At 37.7% G+C, this 27747-nt stretch overlaps 1 protein-coding gene across 1 annotated transcript in view; it reads left to right on the top strand.

Annotated features, from left to right (window-relative positions):
* Nucleotides 1-27747, top strand: part of LOC116728562 (roundabout homolog 2-like) — a 92667-nt gene that overhangs the window by 19318 nt on the left and 45602 nt on the right.

The following is a 27747-nucleotide window of genomic DNA, read 5'->3' as shown; positions in this document are numbered from 1 at the left end:
CACGAATGGCTACCATGATGAAAAGAAAGAGTGCCTTGCCAATATATTAATACCCCTTAAGCTATTTAATTTAAATAAAAACCTGAAAAGTGAATTCAAGCCTTCTCACTTTGATTAGAGCTGCTACTGTATGTCTCTATTAGATCTGTGTATCTTGGGGGTACAATGTTTGTCTGTTCCCATTTGCAGAATGGATGGAGGACATCTGTGAACAACTGTGAATTATTGATGCTGAGTAGATTAGATCTGCAGTAGAACATTCCAACAAATTATGTGGTTTGATTGAAACCATTCCATTTTAACTATTTCTGTAGTTTTAGGGTTGTGGTCCTGCTGAAAGGTGAACCTCCAAACCAATCCTAAGCTTTCTGGGTTTTTTTTTTTTTTTTTTTCTGTATTACCCTGTATTTAGCTTAATCTATTTTGCCTTCAACTCTGACCATTTTCCACAGTTCTGCTGAAGAGAAGCTTCACTGCAACATGATGGTGCCATTGTCATGTTTTATAGTGTGGATGGTGAGTCCGGGGTACTAGTTCATTCCTTCTACCCCTGCATACAATCACACAATGTTTGCTTTTAAGCTAAAAAGTCTAATTTTGGTCTGTTTAGTGCATCTCTTTCCAAATGATTGGTCTGTCTGCTACATTGCTTTTAGCAGACCTGCAGAGGGGACTTCTGGTGGCAATTTAGCAATCTTGTCACTTGTCCAGAGAGGTCAGGTTTGTGTAGTTTACTGTCAAAATATTGTCCCACCACAGATGTGGATCTATGCAGCTCCTCTTCCTTAGGTTGGTTTCTCTGGCTTATACTCTGTCATTTTAACTGGACAACCATGTTCACCTAAAATAACAGTATGGCACAGCTTTAACGTTGTGCCATACTGTTTTGATAATAATGCAATGAATTGAATTGTGTTCCTTTAGATGTTTAAAGTCTGTGAAGTTGTTTTCTAACTTAACTCTATTTGAACCTTCTCTACAACTTTATGCCTAACCTGATTGCTGTGTCTTTTGGTCTTCACGATGCGGTTTGTTCACTCTTTAAGACCCTTTGAGGCCTTCACGGAACAACTTAATTTATACAAAGGCTAAATTACACACACATCAATACATTTTTAGGGGAATTATATTAAAGAGGGCTTAAAATAAATGCACAAAGCACTTTTTGGGTTATTTTGTAAAGCATTTGGAAGTCTTTATATATTTTTCAGAACTTTATAATAGTACATTGTTTTGTCTATCACAAAAATATATATAAAAAAAGTTGAGGTGTATTAATACTGTTACAAAGCACAGCAGTATTTCTGGACACACAGTCCTGTTTTGCTGCATGATACTTGACTAGTCTGACATAGTGACTGTAGGAGATCATAGTGACTGATCTCCTACAGAATCAGCTGTCTTAGAATGACACATTTCCTGATAACCTGAATGCTAATAATACTTCAATATTCTAATTTTACCATTACATGATCACTAGACACTAGACACTATCAACACTCAGAGCAATATAAGTAGACAAAGCAAAGCTTTACTTTTTTATAGAGGAAAGGTGATGATGTGTAAAAATCCCCTGGTTAGTGGGTTAGCATGGCCTCATGCTCCAGCGATTAATGTGCACTAGTCCGTTACTGCAGATGCTGTCCACATGGGGATGGCAACTGAAGAGTGACCAGCCTAGCTCAGTGTTGGTAGGACGGTTGGGATGTTCCAGAACAGATGTTTCCAGCTTTTGTGTGTTTGTCGTATGAGCTTTAATCTGGTCAGTGAAGGGCATTAGAGTATACCAAAAAGCACAGAGTATACCAAAAGGCTGTGTGGGGACCCCAGCTGTCAACAGCCTTGAAAAGACCCCCCCTTTTAAATGTCTCCACCAGAAATTCTAAATTCACTCCCATATTTGAGGCCCTCTCCAGTTAAATCCATTCCTATAAAAGCAGAAAAATCCAAAGCTGCATAGTTTGTAATTGGCTGAGAATTAGGCCACATGGAGTATTGTTAAAACCTGCAGAGATTATGCATTATGCTTAAATCTTTGGAGATTATGCAATGCAGGGATATTATGCTTCCATTTTCTCTGATTGCCTCTTTGTATTATTTTTTCTGCCTGCACCATGCCAAAACATCCCAGTCCTTTTATCCCACTTCCCTTTTTTTAATACCGTACTTCATTCTGTTCTTACTCCCCTCTCAGTTCCCGTCTGCTGAGTCTCTTCTCTCCCTCTGTTATTTTCTCCTCTTTTCTCTTCTTGCCACCTCCCTTTCCTTCTTCTCCTCAGAGCCCCCTGGCAGTCTCCCCACAAGTGATGTTCTCCTGGCCAGATGATGCATGCATATCTCTTGTGTCTCGCTGATGCTAACGCTCGTCGACATTTGCGCAGCATTGTGGGATTCTGCTCTCGGTCATATTTCATGTAATGATGAAAATGATGATGGTGATGAGGATTCAGGGAATGGTGTTTGTGTGTGTGTGTGTGAATATGTATGTTGGTGGGGTGGTGCTTCTATTTTTGCCCTTGTCTTTTCTTCTATATCAATCATCACAGTTTGACAAGATGGTAGATAATATGCTGTCAAAGAAAGTTTAGGACTAGTTTTTTTTTAGCTTAATTACAGTGGATCTCAAAAAATAGTGCACAACCTAGTAAAGTGCCATGACCATAATAATCATTTAAAGCTATTTCTACCTTAAGTAGAACCAGTGTTCTCCATATTTTGAAAAGAAAGCCAAAAGCTTTACTAAAACAACTTTGATTTATTCAAGATTTGATTTGGTTAACACTTAGCATCAATTATGGAGGATCTAGCATCAATTATATAGCATCTAATGCCTCGTTTTCACTGAATTATATGGTACTACTTTAAATGAAATACTGGAAATGCTGTCCTGAAATGCAGTTCAGGACAGCATTTCCACCACCAGTTGGATTCTTACTGAGTTAAACCCAAACATTTGATGTTGTGTCATACTAGCAGCAGACAAACATAACACACTAGTATATCTCAAACTTGTTGCAAGTGTTGATATTTTTCTGTCCCCCAATTAATATATTGTGTTGTGTGACTTTAGTATCTCCACCCTAACTGCCCTGCATCATACTACGAATTCCTCCTTTTAATTTTTTTCCTGTCCAATTCCTTAACCATTTTTAAAAGGAAGGATGGGGACGGGATCGGATATACAAAATCTTTTTTTTTGAGCTTCGTATCATGTTATAATGTCATTTCTTCATCAAAAACATACTCATTCTCATTCTTTCACAAAGAGAAGAAGGTTCTTAAAGAGACAGAGGCCCACATTTAACTAGTCAGATACGGCTTTGAAGCCAAGTGTCTTTTAAGTTATTTTTGATACATACAGCATTTAATAACACCTGAAGGTAGGATACTGACTTGATAGTGGTATAATATGGCACTATGTTCCTGGAAATTACGTCCCCTCTCCCCTTTAGGTATTACTTTCAGTAAATGTTTCAATCTGCTTCAACATTTATCCCTAAAAAGTTAAAGTTAGGCACAGTTTAAAATGGTGTATATATGCAAATATGTCCATCTGAACCTGTAAATTTGTGTGTGCATATAAACACTATGTTGAATTCATCAAGATAGCTGACAGTCTCTAGAGTATATCACATGTTTAACGACCAGTGTTGCATGGAGTGAAACAGCTTTGTTTTCATTATCTGTTTTGAATTTTAAATCACACCCCTTTTCACAGCTTCCTGCTCATGCTGGATGTTTTTTTGTTTGCTTCACGGACAACAGTGTTTATTTGAACTCGCTGTTCCGATGAAGAGACGGGAAGTGAAAATTGTCCCTAATAGAACAGAATTTTTGCAAGTGCACTAACAAGGGGAAATGTGTTCGAAACGAAAACAAAGTAAGAAAGGAGCAGGCAGGATAAACACACTCAGGGAGTAGAAGTGGGGGTTGGGGGTATCATTATTGGATGAGTCTGGGGCATGGCAGACTTTTGGCCCTCCTGCCGAGTCTCTTCCGTGCATATTATACTTGTGTGTGCAGGCTGGGGTGTGTGTGTGTGTGTGTGTCTGGCTCTGGTGCCCATTTTAGTTGCTTGCCGGTATGCAAAGCTGTGTCAGTGGATATACCATCTATGGAAGAGAGATTTTTTCACAGTCTTCGCTACACCCTAATTAATCTTCTTAAACCTGCTAGGCCTGTCTCCAGCAATCTTACACATCAGAAAAGCCAGCTCTGAATCCCACCAGGATTTTCTCCATGGAGGCTGTTGGAAAAAAAAAATACTCCAGCCTCACAGCTGACAGCTTTCTGTCAGGATGTGCAGAAAAGCTTACTGAAAAGAGACAAACACTGAATCCATCATTTTCTGAGATGGATTCAGACTGGAGGAAGGTAGAACAAGAGTAAGGATGTGGATTTTTATTGTTAATTTGAGTACTCTCCAAATTAGTTTGGCAGTTTCTGATCTGTTGTCCTCTTAATCATTCTTCATTTAGTAGTTTTTATCTTGATTTTACAAAATTATGATTAACAAAAATGTAGCTCCCTTCTTTTTAGTTCCTGTTAAATCAAACTTTTCTATTGCGAGGAGCTATTGCAAGCAGAAAGTGGAATCCAGCTTACTCTCCTAACTTCATGCAAGTATACTTGGAAACGACTTCTGAAGGTCTGCACAATAGAGAATCCTCTTTTGAATTTCTAGTCTGAACTGAAGATAAGGTTCAAGGTTTTGGTTGCACTTAAGCAGATTACTGTGCAACGATTGGTGAATAAGGACTCAGCACCACTGCAAAAATGAAATGTCTAATAGGTTCTTGGCAGTATGATACAGTACTTACTGATTAATATGAGTGTGTGCACTCATGAGGTTGAAAAAAAATATTTCCTAATTTTATTTTATATAGATTAAACTGCATATAAAAAGATACTACAGTGTGGTGTGGTGTAGACTCGCTACATCAAAATGTAATATAATTTTTCTTGACTGCATAATATGCTGCTTAAAATATCACAAACAAACGCTTCACTTTTAATTGCCTCATTTTGACAGATCTTATAAAATCAGTTCAATCTAAGTACTTCTTACGCTCAGAAGATATTTTAGGATTTTCAGTTATAATATAATGTTATAATATTTTTACTATGTTTTGTACGTTTTATTTGTATGTTCCCTCCATGCAGTGCAAAGACCAATATGGCTAATAGTTTTCATTAGTCATGTTGGTTCATAAAATTACTATCTGATCTAAATTAATCAATCAGTTGATTAGATGTAATTCAGCGTCTGAAATACTCAGACTGATCAAACCTAAATAAATTTCTTAAAACACAGATAGAGATGAATAAATCTTTGTTTTGTTCTGTGCTTTATTCAGATTCTTCTGTTGTGGTCCTTAACTTCCGCAAACACCGGGGGTTCATTGTATTTACAATAACTCAAGATGTCAAGTGTTGTATTTACTTTTGATAGGATGGTAATGTTTTCACCGTAGCCTTACTTCAGAATTCCTGAATTATCCCTTTAATACTTAATCCTATTGGCTTCATTTTATATAAGATATCACAGATTAATGAGAATCAATACAAAATATGTTATAATGTCATGGATAAATGGGATAATAAATATGACACAAGAATAAATTAAATATCTTGTGAATAGCATTGTTTATAATAATGTTTGTTTATGAATTTGATTCTACTTCTCACCACAATTAAACCTTGCATCGAATTACCATTTTAACACTTCTAATTTTCCCCTTGATGTAGTGGATAAAAGACAACAGATGCATTTATCACACTGATTAGAGTTTTTGACAGAGTGCTCAAGCTTGATTAAATAATATCAGAACCAGACGTTTAAGTGCTTTTTTTTGTGAAAAAAAAAAAAAATCTAATTTTTTCAGCCACTCCCGAAATATTCCATGAAGGGAACAGAGAGGTGGTCCTTTTTGGTGGTTTTAACAAAATTAATTTAGATTTTGAGGTATGCCACCTGCTGAGTCCAAAATTAATCTGAACGTCCATCAGCACTACATTGGCTAATACAACATGATATAAATTTTGCATTTGTAAATATACAACATGATATAAATTTTGCATTTGTAAATATACAACATGATATAAATTTTGCATTTGTAAATATGCAAAATATATAAATATTTTGTATTTGAAAAAATAGAGTAAATTTTGAGTTTCACTTTCTATGTGGCTTAATATGTTCATGGAGAACTATTATCTGGTTGCCTAACCACAAATTATGAGAAATCACAAAAAAAATATAAATCTATATTTGAATGAACAAAGAGATTTGTTGGTGCAGAAAATTCATAGAATTTCCTTTAAGGGGTTTAAGGTGCTGATTTCACAAGATATTATATTATTTTTCCTGTAACATTCATTGAGCTTGCCTCTTGGTATCACCATCTCCTATCAACCAGTGATGGCACTAGTCTGGTTCTAGTGCAATCGTCCGTGGAAAATGTTTCTCAACATCAAATATGAACTTTTTTCCTTGTCTCTCATGCATAATTTATTGAATTAATTCAGTTTTTCTAAAATATTTACAATATTAGATTTTTATTTCATCTCAGTTGGGCCCCTTGCGGTACATTGTCACCAGAAAATAGGAAACCCTGTAAATATTTAGCTCTCTTCCTAAAATGGATTCACCTACAATCTTTTTCTGACTCAGTGGGACAGAGGAGGGTTATAAATATCTGACATCATTATTTTTGCTTGACTAATCTTGTGTCACTTAAGGACGGGGCTGTTTCAGTTGATTAAACCAAATTAGGTAGTACCATTTAATCTGCCCTCTTAAAGGGTACCAAAAATGAAGCAGCTTCATTTTAGTTTTGTTAATACTATATATCATTAAAATGTAAGGAGGATCTTTTCATCAGACATGGATCATTTGTTCATTCTAACATGAGGTTTACAGGTCAGAGGTAAATGAGTATGTGTGGAACTTGTAAAAGAAACACTAACGTGACAATTAGAAGATAATCATTTTACATTACAATTTTACTTCAAATGATAGCTGGTACTTTTTTGCATAATGTTATGTATCTATATATTTTTTCATTCAAATGCAAACTTAATATCCAGAAAAACTTTGTTTAAATTGTCGGTTGTATGCCTCTTACATAAATGTTGACACCTCTTGAATTTTTTTCACAGATGACCAAGTTACAACTTCAAATTTAGCTACAAATTGTATTTAAGTGGAACTGTACTTTGTGATAAATAAACACAAACTAGCACTTCATTTTGAAGTGGAATGGAAAGTATATGTGATTTTATAATTAGAAATCTCAAAAGTGTGGAGTGCATGTGAAAGTGAGGCCATCTTTAGTCAATCTTTGTAGAAGTAACTTTGGCTCTATACAGCTCTATTTCTATATACTGACATGTTTGCCCATTTTTGTTTGTAAGATGTGACAAATTCAGTCTGTTTAAATTGAGAGTGTGTGTAAAAGTTTTGCCACAGATCTTTGGTTGGATTTAGTTAGATTGATCTAAATCATTCTAATGTTGTTCTGGCTACATGTTAGAAGTTGTTCTTTGAGTAGATGAACTTTAACCTCATGCATTTTATCCCAGGATTACCCTGTACTTATGTCTATCCAGTTTCCCATCAGCTTTGACTAAGACCCTCACGACCTTGCAGAAAAGCATTCCCATTGCAGGTTGTAATGTGACATGTGGAAAGGTTTAAGGAAAACATTAGGATGTTTTCACACCTGATAGACCGATAGACTCGGTTTGATTGAGGATTAGGGTTGCAACATTTGTTACGTTTTCAGTTGGTGCGGTTCACTTCCACCTGCATTGTGTCAACTGAACCAAACACTTTGAAAAGGCTGTTCACCCCCTGTGATGATGATGCACCAAGGCCCACTGAAACCTCTGAAAAAGACATGAGTACAACTTCCTTCTTCACAAAATGTAAACAAAACTATAGTGCTGTCATATTTTAGTGGTTGTAGGATTTCTCTTTTGTCTGTGTAAAATACCATGAGCCATTTCTCATGCTAGAGCTAGACATGCGTGTTTGTTTTGATTTTATCAACCCACTACCTGAAAATGAACTATCAAGAATTGCAGGCTAAAATCAATAAAAAGCAAAACTGGAATGATGAAGATGTACCCCACTCGAAAGTCAGCTGCAGTTGTGTCCCCCACCACCCTGTCTCTGAACAAAAGCATCTCTGAAAAATGAATGAATGAATATTCCTTGAATTCCAAAGCAGCAGTTGGCAGATATCTGGTCCACCTTTATTTTTTTATTTCTCCGTGAAACAGTCACAGCATTCCATTTGCATTGACAGTCTCAATCAGCGGATTGACTTTTCTGAGCTCGCATGCAATTATGCACATTCATCCTCACCCTGTGTGACAAATACACCAACAGTTATGATGAACTGACAAGCAATCAGTTAAATGATGTTTTAATTGGAATTTCAGCAAATACTTTCGTAAAACAATTCTGGAACCGTTGTACTTCTTCTGTGTGTGCTCAATTAATCCCTGATTGGCACTAATTGCTTGCTCAAAGTTTATCTCAAATAATGGTGGATATAAAGTAATCTGAGCGTGCTTAGCTGTGTCTTCTTCACTCCTTAATGCCACTTTCCTGCCAAACAAACCAAATATTTAATGACAGAGTCCCTAATTGCTTTCTTTCCATCTTCTCCCTCTCTCTGCTTCTGATTAACAAGGACAGACAGGTGCAGACTGTGCTGAAGTGTGCCCGCATTATAGATTTACATTCACACGCAATGGATTATACAGTGACACCCCTATAGCCTTTCTCAATCAGTAAATCACTATGCGCCAGTCCACTAGTCACACTCGGTGTTTTCCAGCCATTAGAACAGTCTGGTCTGGCTTCACCCTGGCTATTAGAAGCTGTTAAACAGGCTGCAAAAAATAAATAAATTAAAAAAATAAAAAATTCTGTGAGCTAATGATGAGAATGCATCTGTGGAATCTGAACTCCACGGTGCCACATTTAGAAGCACTTAATTAATCTTAATGCATTCTGCAATAAGCCAGCCAAACAAATATCTTATCCATAAATTACTTTTCTCTGTTCTGGACCACGTACTGCTACAAAGCACGCCCAAGGGAGGCTTTAACTCTCACAAATTTGTGTGTGTGGGGGGGGGGGGGGGGGGGGGGGGTGCGGGTGCGTGTGTGTGGCATGTGCCTGCGAGCAGAGATGTAGTGAAACACACATCCTCTCCTTAAGAATGGATTTGTGTTTACCACCTAATCAGCTCTTTCAATCAAATGAATTTCTGTTTTGCTTTTTTTTTTTTTTTTTTGATCATTGTTATCCTACTGTTGAATTTTACTTCTACAGAAATTCCTGCTTTCTTGTCACATGAGGGAGCAGAGAGAGCTGGAGACCAATTCCAAAGACTGTCATTCTTACATGTATTTTGTGCTGAATATGAGCGGACTTGTTTTTTTTTTTTGTTCTCTCGTTTGTTTGTTTGCTTGCATATGTCAGAGTGCGTGTTTGGGTGTGCGTGTGTTCAGTGCCCGCTACCATGTTCTTATCACCTTCTCACACACCTGTCTCCCTTGAAGGCTAAGCTTCCTCACTCTCATGCCTCCTCATCAAAGCCAGATCCAGCCACAGTTGTCGCTTCCTTCCTTCCTTCTTCCTGCATGCTTCCCCAAATCCCCCCTCACCCTCCTTACCATCCATCTCCCACCCCTCTCCATCTAGCTGGTTTGGCTCCTGTTCAACAGACACCACTACCCTTGTATCTGTTGTCAGGGCAGTCAGACCTTTCGGGTATATTGCTGTCCCTGAGAGGAAGATTCATGCAGTTTGGGGCCAATGTGTGTAGCCTGTAAAGGTGCCGCAAGGCTTGGAAGACCTACTAGGGATTAGGAAGGATGATGACTGCTAAAAGGGCAAAACCCCAAGTTGCTGGCACTGATGGGAATGTTTTTATGATTTTTGTTTTTAACAAGTCCGTGTGCGAATCAGATATTTTGACTGTTAAAAAAAAAAAAGAAAATCATATAATTGAGCCCATCATGAAGTAAATGTATCTATGTGGGTGGAGAAAAAAAAAAATTGTTTTTTGAACTTTGCCTTCCAGTTTTTCAGTTGTAAACAAGCAAAACAGTAAAGCTAATTTCTTTCACCATGGTGATTGGGAGCAATAAATCAACACAGAACATGAAGAAGAACAGCCAGAGATCAGAATCTGCTAATTTTTCTTTAATCTCCTTGATTGATCAAATTGTTTTTGCTTTTTTTTTTTTAAGCATTTGAAGTAACTACTTCCATCAGTTTTTGCTGAGAAGTAGATCATTTAACAACATGTACTCTGATGCACTGCATTCAAATTTCAGAAAATTACAATAGATATTTTAAACTTATGCTTTGATCCAAAATTGGGAATCATCTTGGAATTTCTTAATTTTCTGTTGGATTCTAAACTACTTCATCTCAGAATCTGCTGGTTCCTGAGCTCCTCTGTATGTCTAGCTTACTATTTTTTTTTTTCTGTCGTGTTCCTGTGTTGGTGAAGACCACATCACTACGACAAGCAATTTATGCCAAGTAGGTTTGATTACTGGAAGATAACACGGGTGAGTAAGTGAGAGGATAAAACACAGCTAAAGGAGAGCATTAAGCTGAGAGACATTGAATGAAGGTACAAAGGGAACAATAGAGCTGAAAATACTAAAATAAGAATTCTGTGAAACCCTGAGATTTGTGGACATTAGGAACCAATAACTAAAATCAGAAAATACTTGAGACCCTCTCTCGGAAAGTGCCTGTCCTAATACGCGACTCCACAAGTTTTTATCTATACATATACAAAATGTGTAACCCCTTTTTTGTCTCATCTTCCAATTGTGTTTAGTTAGTCAACACTTCATAGCAGTCATAATTGTGTTCATTCTTAATTAACTCTGCCAAGTGAGAGAATCGCTTTGGCTTTCTAATTAACTGATGTCGAGTACATGGGGAAGTAAAATGAGAAACTCAATTTCTTTTTCTCCCCTCAGGCTGGGATTTTAGGAACAATTTTTGTAATGTCTCATAAAGCGTCAAGCACAGGGTTTTTGTAGTCCCTTCCCATCCTGCCTCTGATTGGATTGATAGTTTAATAGTGTGACTTTCATTGGATTACCACTTCTTTTTTATTAGAGCATTTCCATCTCTCCCACCCCTCAACTAATGGAAGATGCAATTTTCAAGTCACTCCACAACAATGCAAAATCTTATCCATGCATGTAATGGTAACAGTCTTACATCTAGTCAGTACAACATCTGTATGTGGGCTGTGCATCCACCCTCTCTCTCCTCCCACACACATACACGTCTGTGCTGTCTGCTCTTTCCTCCCTAGAGAGCGGCAACATTAATAACTGTAAGTGGATAATGCTCTAGCTTGAATTCCGATCAAGGTTTAATAAGAGCATGATGCAGTTGGCCACTGGCAACAGGAGGCACTTTATATGTGTGTGTGTGTCTGAGGGTTTAACAGATATGTTTTGTGATTTCACAAAAGGTTTAAGTGTATTACTGCCGGTGGGTCCAAGGGCTTCAGTGGTCATTCCATGACCTTTTGCCTCACTGTGATACAAATGTAGGTAAATAAACAACTAAATGCCACATGGCTTAAATACACTCAGGGTCACACTGTGGTCAATAATAATTTACAAGCAATTTCATGGAAGAGGTATTCTTGTAATAAGGGGTAGCAATGGATTTGTGCAGCTTCTGGACCTTATGGACATTCTCATGAGTCCTGTGTATTTTGTTCCTTGCTATAGCAACAAAAATTAGTGTACAAAGTATTCACACCCCTTGAGCTTTTCTAAATCGTGATCACATTGCAACCATGGAAAGTCATTATTTCTGTTTTTGGATATCTTTTGGGATACACTAAGTAAAATGGGTCCAGAAATTTGAAGAGGAAGGAAAATAATTTTTTAACATTTAAATAATATGGGCAGCAAGTTCTTTCCTCCAAAGGGGCATCCAACCTCATCAGGGGTTATAAGAAGATGGATGGAGTTGAAAATGAACAATCCTGAAAATAAAAAAAATAAAGAAACACTGAATGACCTGAAACTATTTGACATTCTTGACCCAATCTGACTGAGTTCAGACTATTTTGCAAAGAGGAATGGAAATAAATTCCAGCTTAAAATGTGCAAAGCTGGTATGGACATGTCCCAGTGGACTTGAGGTTGTAACTTAATTATTTAAGTTAATTATTCAATCTATTTAGATGCAACTATCTGCTGAAGTATACTGTAGTTGCAGTTTGGTGGAAAGAAATGAGCAGATATAGCGTACTAGCAACAGACAGTTATTTGACAGAAGCAGACTGTTAGGCACTGTTAAAGTAAATCAGACGAGTTAAAATGTACCGTAGTGTCACACAGAGACTCTTATTATTAATGTTGCTGTATCCTGTAATATAATAGGAAGCCAAGGGATACAAATGGAGAAATATTCATGTTGCGATGATGTGTGTTTTGCTGAGTCGGAGTCAGAGCTATTAAATATACTGTCCGTTCATTGCCATTAGCTGCAAATGCTCAGAGGAAAAAAAAAATCTGACTTTGACATCTAATCCTCTTACTCGAAAGAGGACTAATGCACTCGGAGTCTATGCTGCAGTGCATCTGACAAACAAATCCATTTTTATTTGTATACGTTGATATCAATGAGAGTCCTATCAATGAGAATCTCTTTGGACTTGTTCCTGTCTCCTCCCTCCCTCCGCTCAACCAGATGGCCTCCCTGCTAACGGAGCACTGACACCAGATGTGCAGCTCCCGTGTCGATTCGGAAACCAGCTGGGCTGAGTGTGCCAGTGGTTCTGTTAATGAAAATGGCTAGACCTGGTGTGTGAGAGCGTGTGTGCGGGTACACGCGCGCGCTTGTTGTTTACTGTGGTTCAGTGGCATGTGACAGTTTGGAAACTCTCTGTGGGTGCTTTTTTTTTTTTTTTTTTCTTCAAAGCGAGCCACAGCCAGTTGCGCCGCAGCTCAAGTCAGCCATGTAGTGCTCAACAGCACACCCACCAAGTTTGGAAAAATACAGCCACCTCTCCCCACCAAAGCCCCTCTCTGCATCCCACTGTATCGGATTCTGTTTTTATTTCCATTTCTCTCTGTCTTTTACAGCCACCATATTCCTTTATGCATCAGCATAGATTCTTTCCTAACCTATTTAGCTGCAAGGGGATCACCGGGCCTATTACTAATTCATGCTCACTGCCTAAACAAAGGAGTAAGAGTACACACTATCTCTGGTAGAATTTGTCTGGCTGCGACTGCTTGCAATAAAATATGTTCATTTACATGAATTATTGCTCTAATTCCGATTGCTCACAGATACGATTGTGGAACCAAGGTAGCACCGTAATGAACATTTAATTCTGATAAAACCTCGAACCCCGGCTAATGAAGTTGTTACTACATGCCACGCTCCGTCATTTATAAATTTGCTCAGAAACGATTCATTACTACACATCATTCCACTGATCAATTAAATGATAAGGACACAAAGACACGCTGTTTGCTTGGAAATAACTCGGACAGCTTCGACAGTGTGACAAATCAGCTAATTGAAAATATTGTAGTGGGAATAAGTATTACTTCTTTTAAAAAAAGGTAACCCTCCCCAGTCTTCTCCCCCCCAAAAAAGGAGTGGAAGTCCTACTGCAATAGCCTCGTTATCAGAGGTGACTATGCTTTGCTGCTACCTCCCAGGATAGGAGGTTTGGTGGTTGGAGGGCTGGTGGGGGGGAATTATTAATACCAAATAGCTGAAGAGGTGAATGAGATTCCTCCAGCTCTTGAATGCTCTGACAGATGATACTTGCACTTACAGGATAAATTATAGGCTTTAAGTTTTTTTCTAAAGGGATGTGAATTTCGCTCACCTTTCTGACTGTCATATTTTTAGCATTTGTTGAGCCAGAAGTGCTGCACGAGAGAAACATGAAAAAGAAGATTCCTTGAGGATTCATCCCATTAAGCCAGCACAGCCTGAGATGTGACTTCAGATATTGAAGATCGTCTCAGAACCTATTAGCTTGCACCCCAACTTTTCCAAAAATAATACCCAGTGGATGGATATTAGTAAAATCTATTTTATTTTCCAAAAGGCACCTTAGGCTTAAATCTTTTACAGGAAATAGAAAACCTTCCACATTTATTGGCAAGTTGTATATGCATGAAAGATTGTACACATACTCTGTCTATGTCAACAGCTTGGCAGGAAACGGTGTTCATATCAAACTGTTCTGGAAGTCACACAAAGCTGATGAGGTTAAGAGTAGTAGTGTATCACTCTACCAGGTGTATGGTGGCTGACCTGGTTGAGAAGAAGCAAGACTAGGCCTTCAGCTAGTTCAACAAACTTACTATTATTTGCCTGATTTGTGGGAAATGAAGGAATTTGTCACAAAGAATGCATTCAATCAGTAAGCTCCACTACTATGTCCGCAGACAGTGTGCCTACTGTATACCCAAGTATGTGGGAGCCTTAAGTGTCTGATCTGAGAAATATATCAACAGAATGAGGTGAATATGATAATTTTGAAAATGTTGTGCATCAACTTGTATTTAAAGCATTCAATGTGTGCGAACTGTGCATGAGGAATGCAACACAGTGCTCAGATGTGGGAGATTTCCATTGCTCAGGTGAATGGTATTGGTTGTAAGCTATGTCGCTTTCTTTGCTTTCTTAAATGCATGAGAGCGATAAGCTCGGTGGATAATCTTGTAAAATGTGAAAGGACAAAGCGATCTATAATGGGAGGTTCGTGGTTGTGCATTTATTACAGAACTTTAATATGACAGGAACTTTTATGTTGTCTTTGGAATTTCCTCTCTAGAAAACCTTTGGAATAGTCGGCTTCAGGCTCAACCCAGGTCTTATTACACACATCTTGACAGTATTTCATTGGCAAAACATAAAATGGACCAACAAAACAACTCAGACTATAAGTCATCTGACCCACAAAAGTTTGGACTGTTGATAGAATGCACAAAAAACCTCTGAGATATTAGTCTCCTTTACACACTTTAAGTTAAACATGTATTTCTTTATCAGAACTAGCTACACAATGTCAAATAAAAAAAATGGCATTTGCTTTCCCATCACACAGTGTGATTTGTGATACCTAATTATAAGCATTGAAACAAGTAACATTTACTATACAGAGAACCTGGTTGCAGCATATTATACGTTACATTGAGGTACAGAAAATGATAAGCAAAGCCAGGTATACTCTGGGCTGTAAGCGAAGCAATAATTTGCTGAGGGACTGGATGCTCCAGTGGGTGTGTTGTTTTGTGGTGTCCCATCAATTACATTCCCTGAGAGAAAACACCCAACTGTTTTCTGTTTTTTTACCAAAGCCAGGGGTTAATGAGGCTTTTCACAGAAGTCTCTGCCACCAAGTAATTGGAGCAACTTAACAATCATAAGTGCGGCCTTTGGAGCTGTTGGGAGCACAGACTGAATACAACTTTATTAACTAGAGGAAAGCCATCTTGTATTGATTGACCTCCTTTTCATTTGTTCCTTTTTTTTTTGACATCTACTACACACCTGGTCCGCATGCTCCGGCTTGAAAGAAAACATTGGAAACGATCACAGAAGGACATCGTAATTAGAGGAGAAAATTCACAGCAGGGCATCATAATTACAAGAGAACATTTTTTCACGTTCTAGTCTTTTCAAAGCACCTGGAAGCTAAAGTTGAGGGGGAGAAGTAAATCTCTCTTTGGTTTGGGCATTTGTACAGTTATTTTTTGCTGTTTGAATTTGAATGTATTTTTTCCATAAACTAACAACAAGAATGGTTTAATTGTTAAAGTTTCTCCAATCAATTTGGTGCCTTCATTTTGGTACAGTAGTTCATGAAAATTTGTTCTGGATTCCAGTTTTATGTGGATAAAAAATGGCCAGTCTGTCAACAGAGTAGTCTGTTTACATGCTGTGGGGGTTGTTGTTTGATTTTTTTTCTCCTTTCCAGAGGAGACAGGATTGTCAGTTTCCTTACGCCTCGTAGCAAGAGAATATGACTTGGCATCTATGTCCATGCTTCCATCTGTCAGTCATTCATTTCATTTCTTACACTCACGACCTTTCTGCTTTCTGATACGTGACACAGATGCCGTCTCGTCTATTCCTCTCCCTTTTTTCATCTGACCGCAGACGATCGGGCTTGGCACACAGCGTTGTATGCAGATCAGACGAAGAAGTCGGTGCAGACTGGCTCCAGCATGTCAGCGGCAGAGAAGTGCAGCACTTCATAGTGCAGCATCAGCCTCTCACAGCAGTCATTTTCACTGTGATTTAAGGGCTTATTACACAGCCTGAAGGAAGAGTCCCATCACTCTGCGGTGCACCATAAATCATCAGAGGGAGCGCTCCGGGATGAATGATCGCTTGTCCATTAGAGGTCTGACTGACAGATTACGAAACCATCAACAAACATGATTTGATGAAATCAGATAAAACATTGGGAAGAGAAAAATCAAATGGATGTGATCCATCTTTATATTTTGAACATCTGAGCTAACAGTACCAATTCCCCTTATATCTAGCATGTGTTTACTGACGGGGTGCTTCGCTTTATCTGTCAGCCTTGAAATTATTTTCTTAGTTGTTAATAAAGGTCAGCAGGAAAGCTTGTTTTTATTTGTTGTCACTTAAGAATGTATAAGCGCAAATATACATAAAATGTGCAATTTTAAACACATTTTATTGTGTTTAAAATTGCACTTACATATACTGTTTTTTTTTACTTATAACAGAATTACTCTGACTTGGTGACAATACGCAATGGGAAAATCAGATGTAAAATCACATTTGAAATGTTTCCTTATTCACTGGTTTTCAAGAAAACATTTAGGGTTCAGTTAAAAGAATGCCTCTAAACAGATTATTACCAATTTGTGCAATTCTCCCAACTGCTATGAGGCACACAGAATTACTCTATTCTACCTGATTTTCTGCAACTAAATGAAAAATTTGAAGGTTAAGTATTGTATTGAAATTCATCACGATTACTAGTTCAACCTCAGCATAAATCATAAAATCATATACCTATCACGGAAAGGGCAAAAGCATAAAAAGGCCGAGATGTTATTGTAAAACACTAAGTTCTGCAATTCCACAACCTCTCTTCTTTGGCAGATTGTCAATATGTTTTAATGCTTTGCCATCTAATATTGCCCACCTTGATTTATTAGTCAGTACCAACCATTATTTTATTTGAATCTTGTTAATAAAACAATGCACTAATACTCAGTGTTAGTATTTGTGTCATCTACCCTTTTTCTCCCCCTTTATTTCTGGAATATAAAGGAATTTTAGTGTTTTTATGTGAAGTTGCAATAGAGCCAGTAATATTTAGTCAAAATGCTGCTGATGTTTGACTAACACTGCGCGGTTGGAAGCTGCGCTCCACGACTCACAGATTCACAGCTTATCATGTCTGAAAGTGAGCGTCCGTCTGCTGCCTTTAGCCCAGTTGGCAGCCTGGTGGCTGTTGCTCATCTGTCCCCAAGCCAATGTGAGCACATCACCGATCTGGACCAGGATTAAAGGACCTAATACTAACAGCTGTGCTGAGATTAGCCATGTCAGTATTTACAGTTATTTTGTCAAGCAGCGCAACCACACACCCTGCTCAAATAATGAACAGCAATGTTTGAATATCTGCGTGTGTTCAAATTAAGACCTTTCCGTTAGACTGATTTTGAAAAGCACTGTGTACATTGTTGATGGGGAGAACGTTGGTGAATAGGCACTTGGGACTGATTTGGAAGTGTGTGGCGAATGGGACTTATATAGTGTTAGTGGATAAACAGAGCTGGCAGAATACTTGGAAGCAGCCATCTCCTTTGTTTCAACAGAATGTAAATTATAAATGCGGAGGGAAGAAAAGGAAGACTGACAGAGGACTATTGAGAGAAGCTAACTTGAAACCTACATTTTTTCTAGATAGTTGGATATTTGTTTTGTTTTTATGTAGAGGTACTATGTCATGCCTGGAGAATAGAAAATGTTCTTTCTCTTGTTAGATTCTAATCTATGAATGTGATGGAAGGAAAGGAAACAGATCTTGGAAATGTTTCTGAGACAGCAGGTCTGTAAGTATTAGCTGCTCCCTTCCAATGGATCTCTATGTACATAGAGGATACATCCTGGTTGGCCTTAAGTATACAAGAGGGTAGGCATAGATGTGATTAACATAGATTTGGGGTGAATAATCTCCTAAACTGCTCAATGGATCATTGACGTTGGAGGCTGGGGGCGGTATATAGCAGGAGCTTATTGTGAAGCAAATTACAAACCACCTTTAATTTCTTTATACTTTCCTACTAAGACGCCAGACTTTCTTTTAATCTTTTAAAGTGGTTTAAATCAATAGTTTTTAAGGATTTGTAGAGGTCTATGAGAGGTTTATTCAGACTTTGGGACACTTCTTTACTAGCTCTCTGTCGTGCCTTTGGTGCAGTGAGTGCTAAGCAAATGAAAAACTAATAAACAGAAGACAAAAGAAAGAGTGTTAGGTGTAAAAAAAAAATCTCATCAGTATCTGAAGCATGTTGTTTTATCTGTTTGAGGAACTGAATTTTAAAGCACAGGCAATGTCCATAACATGAAACAGCTTGTGTGGCAGTGGCAGGCTAACTTTATTTTGATGGAGATAGATGATGATTTAGTAGCATATTTCATTACCCTTCTAGTTAACTATGAACTCACAAAGATAAAGAAGAATTTAGTGTGGTAAAATATCACTACCACTAATGATCACCAAGACTTTTGCCCTGAACATTAAAAACTTTAATGACAGGTAGTGTAGCTGCTTTCTGTGCTGCCCTTTCTTAATTACTGGGGTCTTCTGAACTCATACCAGGTCACAAGACACAGACAACAGACCAACAACAGGCATTAGAAGCTCCCATTACCAATTTTTTTAAACAACATTTTCATCAAGCTTCAGCCAATACCTGGGATCAGATTAGGACATCCGTACTATTTGTAGTTTTTGTGAAATTAAAAGGCTTTTCTCAATTTGAGACCCCTACTTACCGTTAATATGTGTCTTTACACTGTGAAAGTAAGGTGGAACATCTAGTTACCCTGAAATGTGAGTACTTAGTTGGGTTTTATGGGGGACTAGCATGTGTGCCACGCATCCCCCTGTTGTCCGGTCATATGAACCTACTATATGATTCCATATTTGATCTCTGTACTTCATTTGCCTGTTCAAAGTTCTGCAGCCAATCATCAAAATCAAAGCAAAATACCTCCCATGTATTATCAGTTAATGTGCTAACACAACATTACCATATTAATTAGTTTCTTTTTGTGCCGAATGCCAACAGTTGCTTCGTAGCTCCAGGTATTTATTCAAATACATTTGCACATATCTATACGCTGTCCAAACATGTACATATTGAGGCCCATCTGTATGCGTCCATGCACAGAGGGATAAAGCCAGGATGCTGCGGTAAACACAGCTCGGCAACCATCTCCAGTGGCCATGATGGGTTGTGTTTGATCCTGTTAGATTGTGCAGGTGTACAGATTATCCCTGGCGGTTTTCACTGTCTCTTGCATCCATGAAGACAGAATCAAAGCAGAAGAAGATATAGAATGTGTCAAAAAATCCAGACAGTGTCTTGACAATGTATTTCAAAGAGAGGTGCGTAAAAATACCAGCTTTGACTATGAATCATTTACAGAACTGTGAGGGAACTCTATTAAATATTATTTTAATGTTTTTCATGACTATAAAAACACAGCGACAGCCCCTGCTTTCAGTCAGAAAAGAAGAGAGCCTGCAAGAAAGCTCTTTCCCTTGGTGACCGCTGCTTTAGTGAAGCAAGGCGAATAAAATGCTGGATTCTGATCCCTGACTCATTTTCCAGCTCATGTTGTACATCTCGACAATATTGCTGTAAGGGTCTACGATATCCACGGACTGAGAGAAGAATAATGTTATCGACCTCTTCTATATTTTGCTTTCATCTCCCCCCCCTCTCGTTTACTCCTCATGTTCCTCCAATAACTGCAGGAGCAGCATCTAGGTTTATGAACACAGGGCATTGGTGCCTCCCAGGCACATCATTTTAAAGATTTCTTTAATAGCCATGAAAACTGGAAGAAAATAAATAAAGCTAGGATAATAGAACAGAAGAAAATAACGGGAAGAGAAATTAACCTACCTTAAATCTTTGAGCAAATGGTAAGTTAATGGTACGCAAATAAAAACATCTGGATTTCCCAGCGTATATAACGATGACACTGAGGCTGAGAGTCAAGAGAAAAAAATAAATTAGCAAAGGTGAGTGTGATAGATGCAGCAGTGTGTTCTTGGGAAGAGATGGATGCAGACAGTGGTTATTAATTATTGATGTGCAGATGTGGTCTGAGGGAATGCTGTTACAGTAACTAGAGGCGAGGCAAGTGAAAGGCACTGCAGCGATGTGGAGAAGCCAAAGGAGGGCAGATCCAGTCCATGCCATCCACAACTTCAATTTACATTACACGACAGGAGAATGGAGGTTAATTAAACATGACAATGGTGGAGTGTTTAACTCTTCATATTGGCTGACTGGCTTCTAACTCAAAGGCCAAAGCATGCATAACTAATGCGGTATGAATATACAGAAAAGTGTGAATTCATGTGCACACTTGCCATGAAAGGAGATTTTATGAATAAAACTGAGTAAACCGCATGTTTTTAGTCCTTTGTTCGACATTGCTAGTAAATAGGGGGAAACATGAACTCCTGCTCATGTAAGCTCAAATTGCAGCAGAAAGTAAAACTGCATCTAAAACTCTGCAAAAATTTCGTGTTGCCACAGGCAAGCTCACATTTGGACATGCTTCTATTTCCAACCTTCACATTAACTCTAATTGGATTTGACACTAATGATGCCAAAAAGCAAAGCAAAGCAGAGCTAGGTTTGCAAGCTGTCCGCTTATACTTTGGGAGACTGCTGATTTTGGCTACCCTTGACTGCCGGGTCTTCCGCTGCTCTTTACATTTGTGTCAGTTGTCAAAATGGCAACGAACTGAGACTAAAACTGGTTCACATACAATCTGAATCATTAGGAAACATGCTGGATAAGAAAAGTGAAATTTTTACCCCTCAGCCTGCAACATTAGATAGCAGATCGGAGAGTTTAGTTACTTGGTATTTTAAAGAATATACAGCATATAATGAATTTTAAAATTGTTCTTAATCATGTTTGGACTTATGCTTCACCGGGGTTTGCTTATTTCCATTTCCCTCCAGTAATAGCAAAGTTGCCGCCTTCAATTTTAGCCCAGTCTGTTATTCACCATGCTAGTAATGACTGACCTGTAACAAAAACAGTAATTTAAAAACATCAAATTCTGTCCTAATTCATGTAGATTGTGTTATTTGTACCACAATTTCTAAATCAAATTTCCCACCTCGTCATAAACGTGAATCAATACGTTTCCCCAGACCACTCTGTCAAACAGATGTTTATTAGTCCAACAATTTGTGTGTTTGTAAGATAGTGAGTGGAAGTACATGAAAAAACTACGTTATGAATTTGATTTTTTACTTTTGAAGGCCTGGTTGCACAACACTGGCATCAGTCTTTCTTTAGTTTCTCATTGCATGTTGTTTGGCCTTAAAAAGTCACTTTGAGATAAACCTATGCAAGCAGTGGTTGGATTTGCTGTTAAGCTACTGACAACCACACCGCAGCTACAGTAAGAGGCATTCTTGATTTCACCCATTTAGCTTGTAAACTGAGAAAAAAAGGTGCTAAATGTTGTTCTGATGCAAGACAAATAAAAGTAATAAAGCTATGATAAAATATTTTGTGCAAAAAAAACCCCTCTCTTGGTCACAAACAAAAATCATTGCTTTTTGCCTTAATGCCAAGATACCTACTGTTTCATAATCATGAGGCAAAAATCGTTTTTGAAAAGAGATTGTTTTGGTATGTTAAGAGAAATCGCTCCACATTACCTGTTTACTTTCACAAAGGTCTCCTGCAATGATAGTCTTCGGTGAAAGCAGAAATTCAGCCAGCGGTCCAATTCATCACTGTCCACGTAATTTATCACCCTGAATACTAGAAAAAACTGACAGAAATTCATTTTAAGATTTCAAGGTTCTCTGGCTCTAAAATTTGATGATATCTGCTCTGTAATACTGTTTCACATTATGCCATGGTTTACAAATCAAGAGTGTGAGAGAGCCATAAATGAATGCCAACAACCTTAAGGTTTCCATGTCTCCATTCAGGGTAACATTATTCATAAAAAGTTGATTCAGTTGTGTTCTGTGCTGCTGTTGAGAAGACAAAAATATAATAGCTAATGTAAGTCTGGACTGGGCTTCTAGCCTCAGGGGACATTGTGTAAATGCTCCTCATCTCCCTGCTGATCTTAGTCCTGACTGATTGCTGATGACTTTTTTAGGCCACAGACATGTTAAGTTGTTTATTTATGCAAGGAAGGGGAAAAAGAAAGAATCCCTGGTGCAAATAGCCCCTTTCACCCTGAAAATGTTCTCCCCCATGACTGTGTTCCAACATTTCCGTTTTGGTTTTTGTTCCTGTGTCCTGAACGGTGATGATGTGTTTGCAGTCCACAGCAAAGCTTGTGATACATGTATACAGCTGTTTTCTATTTGTTTCTGTGTGTGTTTGTATGCATGTGTGTGTCCGTATGTATTTTCTGTATGTGACAGATATGGAACATCCTTGACTTGTTGAGAAAGTGACACACACCCTACAGGCTACGTTCCTGAAAGAGATTCTTCAGCAAACTCCAAAGCACAATTTAGCAGACCCCTGTCACGAGAAATCTGTTGGCTTCAAAGCTTTTTTCAACACAGGACCACTGACTGCACACACGACTAACTTGTTCATAATTCATGACAACAGGCTCAAGTCCGTTGTGAAGGATTCATACCACTTGAACCTTTTTCACATTTTGTGACAATCAGAGATTCTTTTGTTCTTTTTTTGTTTGTTTTTTTAAACAAAATCTGCTTTTGGCATTGAGGTTTGCTGCAAAAATAGCTGCAAGTTGCTTAGAGTGGATGTCACTTTCAAATTTGCACACATTTCAAAAAGATCTGAGCAGAAACTCCTTCAAAAAAAAGTTTTGATTCAGTCTAGATGGATTGAAAGCATCAACACATCATGATGCTGCTACCTCCAGAAGAGGTTTTCAGTGTCTTTTTCTGCATGTTTGCATATTGGTCAATTTTGATTTCATCTAAATAGATCACCTTCATACACACATGTCCCATGGAAAGAAATATGAATGTTTTTTCTTTCAATAAGGGCCTTTTTTTTTTTTTAGAAAGGCCAGATTTCCAGCTTTTCACAATTTGTTGTCCTGATTCTCCCACCTAAATTGTGGATCTTCAGATCCTCCATAGTTGCAATAGGTTGCAAGGTCTTCACTGAATATTGCCCTTGTTAATCATCCTGTCAGTGTGAATGCCGATGCTGAATGCCAATGCACGGCACCTTTTCAGATTTTTATGTATAAAAGGAAATCCATTAGAGCTGTGCAAACTATCATGATGATATAATTGTATTTGGTGTATTTATTTATTTCAGAAGTTTTTAAAAAACAAAGAAAACAAATAACCAGTAGGACAAAAGAAAACATGTGCATACATAACCAAGAACAAAATAATTAGATTATCGCTGCTTTTCTGTTTGAAAAGGAGTAAGAAGAAGTGAATACGTATTTAATCCTTCCCCTTATCTCAATTTAATAAAATATATCACAGATTATTGTGGATTTTATATATAAATAGTACTATTTGATAATTCACAATGTCCTGCAAGTTTAGTAAATTAGAGTTAACAACAAAGAATTATTGTGTGTAAGAAAACTAGTATCATGATGACTCTTTTTTACAATACTATAGTGTGCAATATTGCAAATACAAACCATTGCATGGATGCAGTAACAGGTAGAATACTATATATGTCAAGCCTTTGTACCATATATATGTTTAACTTCACATATTGAGAGTTAATCATAATTATTGCTGTCATTGTAATGTTGATCAATAGTGCCTCAGTTAAATGTTTTATGGTTTAATGTAGTCCCGGAAATCAAACATAATTTTCCTTCCATTTTCTGTATCTGTGCTATTTTGTGTCAGTACATCAAATAAGAAAAATACATTGAAATATGACAGTAGTTTGCAAGACAAAAATGTATAAAGCTTTAGAGGCGGATTGCCTTCGCTTGGCACTGTATTTTTGAGCAGAGTTCCTGTTTGATATGCAGCCTGAATGCAGTTTAAAATTCTGTTTGTTTCCTAGATGATGCAAGCTTTATCTACATGCGGCACCGCACTTCGTCACTGCATCTGTGTTTCCCAAATGGAAATACAGCCATCTGTTACACACAGAAAACTCACAAGGTGTTTGCATCTTCATCTTCCCTCTCTACTCATTAACAATTTCCCTTTTGCCTCAGTGGTGTTTTCGCTTCTGCCACAACCATTCTCTTTGTGTGAGTTTGTACAGCATGAAATTATAAAAATTCCCTCAGTGGATTGTTAGCTTACTTGCCCACCAACACACACCTATAAATGAGGCACACTTGACTATGTGTTGTAGAAAGTAAACAGACTGCCGACTGAGTTAATTTTGTTATTTTGTCACCCAACGCCATCTGTCCGTCACACCTTGTTTATTTCTCGCTTTGTGTAATGAACTAAACAAATGTCTTCCTGTTTTTGATTAATTGATAAACAGATTCAATTAGACATATTTGCTATACTAACTATAAGCTACATTATTTGTAATTGCGGTCAAATAGTAACTTAAAAGAAAATGCTACTTGTAAAATATGTAGGCAATATGGACTGGAAAGATTTGTTACCTGTTAATAGCCAATTACACAGAAAACAATATTCCAGGTTGAAACATTGTAGTCTAAGCATATGTGATCACGCTTAGATTCACTGTAGTTTGTGGAATTTTTTTTTTCTCCATATATCCAGTGGACACCAAATGTCTCCTTTCAAACGAGAGCAAAGAGAGCACTCCACTGGGTTGCTCTGCAGTATGGAAAGCTACACTTACAAGCTGCTCACAGCTGCATGATGCAAAATATCATTTTCATGATGTAAGTTAAAATAGTTTTCTTTAATATTTTTTAGCACTCTCCATGCAACTCTTTAGCTCTTTTGTTGAACTGAAACTAAGATGGTGACTGTATGCTGCACCACTTTAAGGTTTTACTGAAGCCTCCCTTCTCTCTATTACCCACACACACAGCAAAGCTCAGAAATTATGAGAGAGACCTCAGGTGCAGCGAAATCTAGCATTTATCTCAAGCATATTACTACAATCACAAATATTGAAAACTTAAGCTATAAGCAACTCAGGTTTTTAACTTTTGTGTTTTCTATCTATCTATATTTGTCTGCCTGTCTTTGTCTGTAAGGGGGGTAGCAGTAGGAGGGGCTTTTCCAGGATGCCATTCAGACTAGAACATTCACTGCTTATGAAGCAGGTGCATGCAGTGGGTATTAAACCTCCTGATGTTATGCAAATGGAAATTTGACTTCATAATCAGAATTGTTCATCTTAACACTGTTGATGGCGTGTCTGAATGGTTCCCCTAGGAAATATAATGGCTATTTTCTGAATGACTATAGTGAATTTGTTATTAAAACTCTTCATCTTACATGTTGTACGTTATGAAATAGTATAAAAGGATTATTTCAAACATGATGGAATCTACAGGAGCATCGTTGTTTTTATTGAAACGGCGGAAATCTAGCTATTAGATGATAATCAGTGGTCTTTTGAGAGTGGGTGAGCATACAGAACCTGTGGTGAAATTAGGAAATGTCCTTTTTCAAGAAAATGGAAATATAATTGCATGTCCACATGCTAATAAACTGCATGTTAACACAGCAGGAGACTGTCACTTTTGTATGAATTTGGGACAAATTGTAATTTTGACCTACAAATGATGTAAGAAAAGGAAATCAAGAGACACCATGACTAAAATTATGGTAAAAAAATGTTAATATTCGTCCTGCAGCTCTTTGTACAAAATGTCTAGCCAAATGTCTTTACAAAGAGGGGATGGTACGAGAAGGAGCACAACTAATTCTTAGCAGAATATTCCAGGCCACAGATTTGACCACTCAATGTTTCGGACTTTGTTACAAATGTTAAATTATTAATGTTATTGAATCACAATAAAAGAACCAGAGACAGACGTGTAAATGTGTCCTTCAGGCAACATATAGATATAAGTACTAGTCCAAAATGTGTCTGTCAACATGTTTATTAATTGATTGAAAACCAAGTTCTTTGGGGCAGAGATTCAACTTTAAACAGTACAACCTTCAATATGCAGTAAGATATATCATGGTTGTGCAAAGTAATTGAGAGGACTTAATGTGCCCCTCATTTTTCAGATTTTTAATTGTAAAAAATGTGAGGTTACACTTAGAGGTTGCTCACAGTTGCATGATATTCAGCAGTACTTTCATGATTATCAGCATATTATTTATGTAGAATTCAGATCTCCAGTAGTGATAGATGCTAGCATACGTCTGCATTCTGCTTTCTCCTAATCTTCAGTTTGTAATCATTTAAATTGACAGTCATGTAAAATGTAGTTGTATAACAGAAACAATGCCTCTTTGTTTCTTTTCTTCTTTCAAGGATGCTTGATGAGATACGTTGCACAAAATGTATCCAATTTTTTTACCATATATATACCCTCTTCTGATCATGTAATGAGTCTCTGTATAGTTATTTGTTTTCACAGACTGCCACCTTGTCACATATTTTTACCACCTATTGTTCCATGAAATGAAGCCCATTTACAAATTATTCTCCTTCTGATTTGATAAATGTAACTGGCAAATGGGTGAGACCCCTGAATGCCTTGTTTGAATAATTGAGCAGTACTCAATCAAACAGCATTAGGCAGCGGTGGCAGGCACAGCATCTGAAATAATTACCACCAGACAACAGACTACACATTACTGCTGCCTCTGCGGGGGTTCCTCATTTGAGAAAAACAGATTAGAACACCAGCACCTCCACCCCATGTCTCGCATGCCATCATATGTGCCACCCACAGAACGCCGCACAGGCCTCTTAGCGAGATCAGGCAGGGAAAAGGGAACACCCACTACAGCATGGAAGGCGGTAGGACGGTGGCCATTCATACATACTGTCAGGACTGAATAAATCACTGCCAGACTACCAGCAGCGCTGATGTATTTGACCACGCTTTCACAGCCTTTTAAATTGACAGCAGCCTATTAAGAAGAAATTGCATGTAACAAGTAATTCACTTCCAATTTACACGGACATGATTCGGCACACTCCATCATAAAGCAACCAAATTATTATTAGAAACAAAATAAACCCCCAAATGTTTTAGTGATTCCACATTGTTGTGAAAGTTGGTAATATCTAAGCATTGCCATGAATATAATTTGCCAAACAGACTGAGAATTTCTGGAATATTTTAATTTAAATATGCATTTGCAACATCAAGCCAGCATTTCAGCAGCCATATACACACTGAACCCATTTACATTTTGTCACATAACAGCCACCATTATGTATTTTAATAAGATGCCATGTGGTAGACAACACAAAGTAGATAACTGAAATATGGAAGGAAAATTGCACAGTTTGGAAAGGATTTACAATGTACCTGAAAATCTACCCCAAGT

Source organism: Xiphophorus hellerii, chromosome 11 (assembly GCF_003331165.1).
Source record: "Xiphophorus hellerii strain 12219 chromosome 11, Xiphophorus_hellerii-4.1, whole genome shotgun sequence".
Lineage (NCBI taxonomy): Eukaryota > Metazoa > Chordata > Actinopteri > Cyprinodontiformes > Poeciliidae > Xiphophorus > Xiphophorus hellerii.
This window is presented reverse-complemented; position numbering and strand designations above follow the sequence as displayed.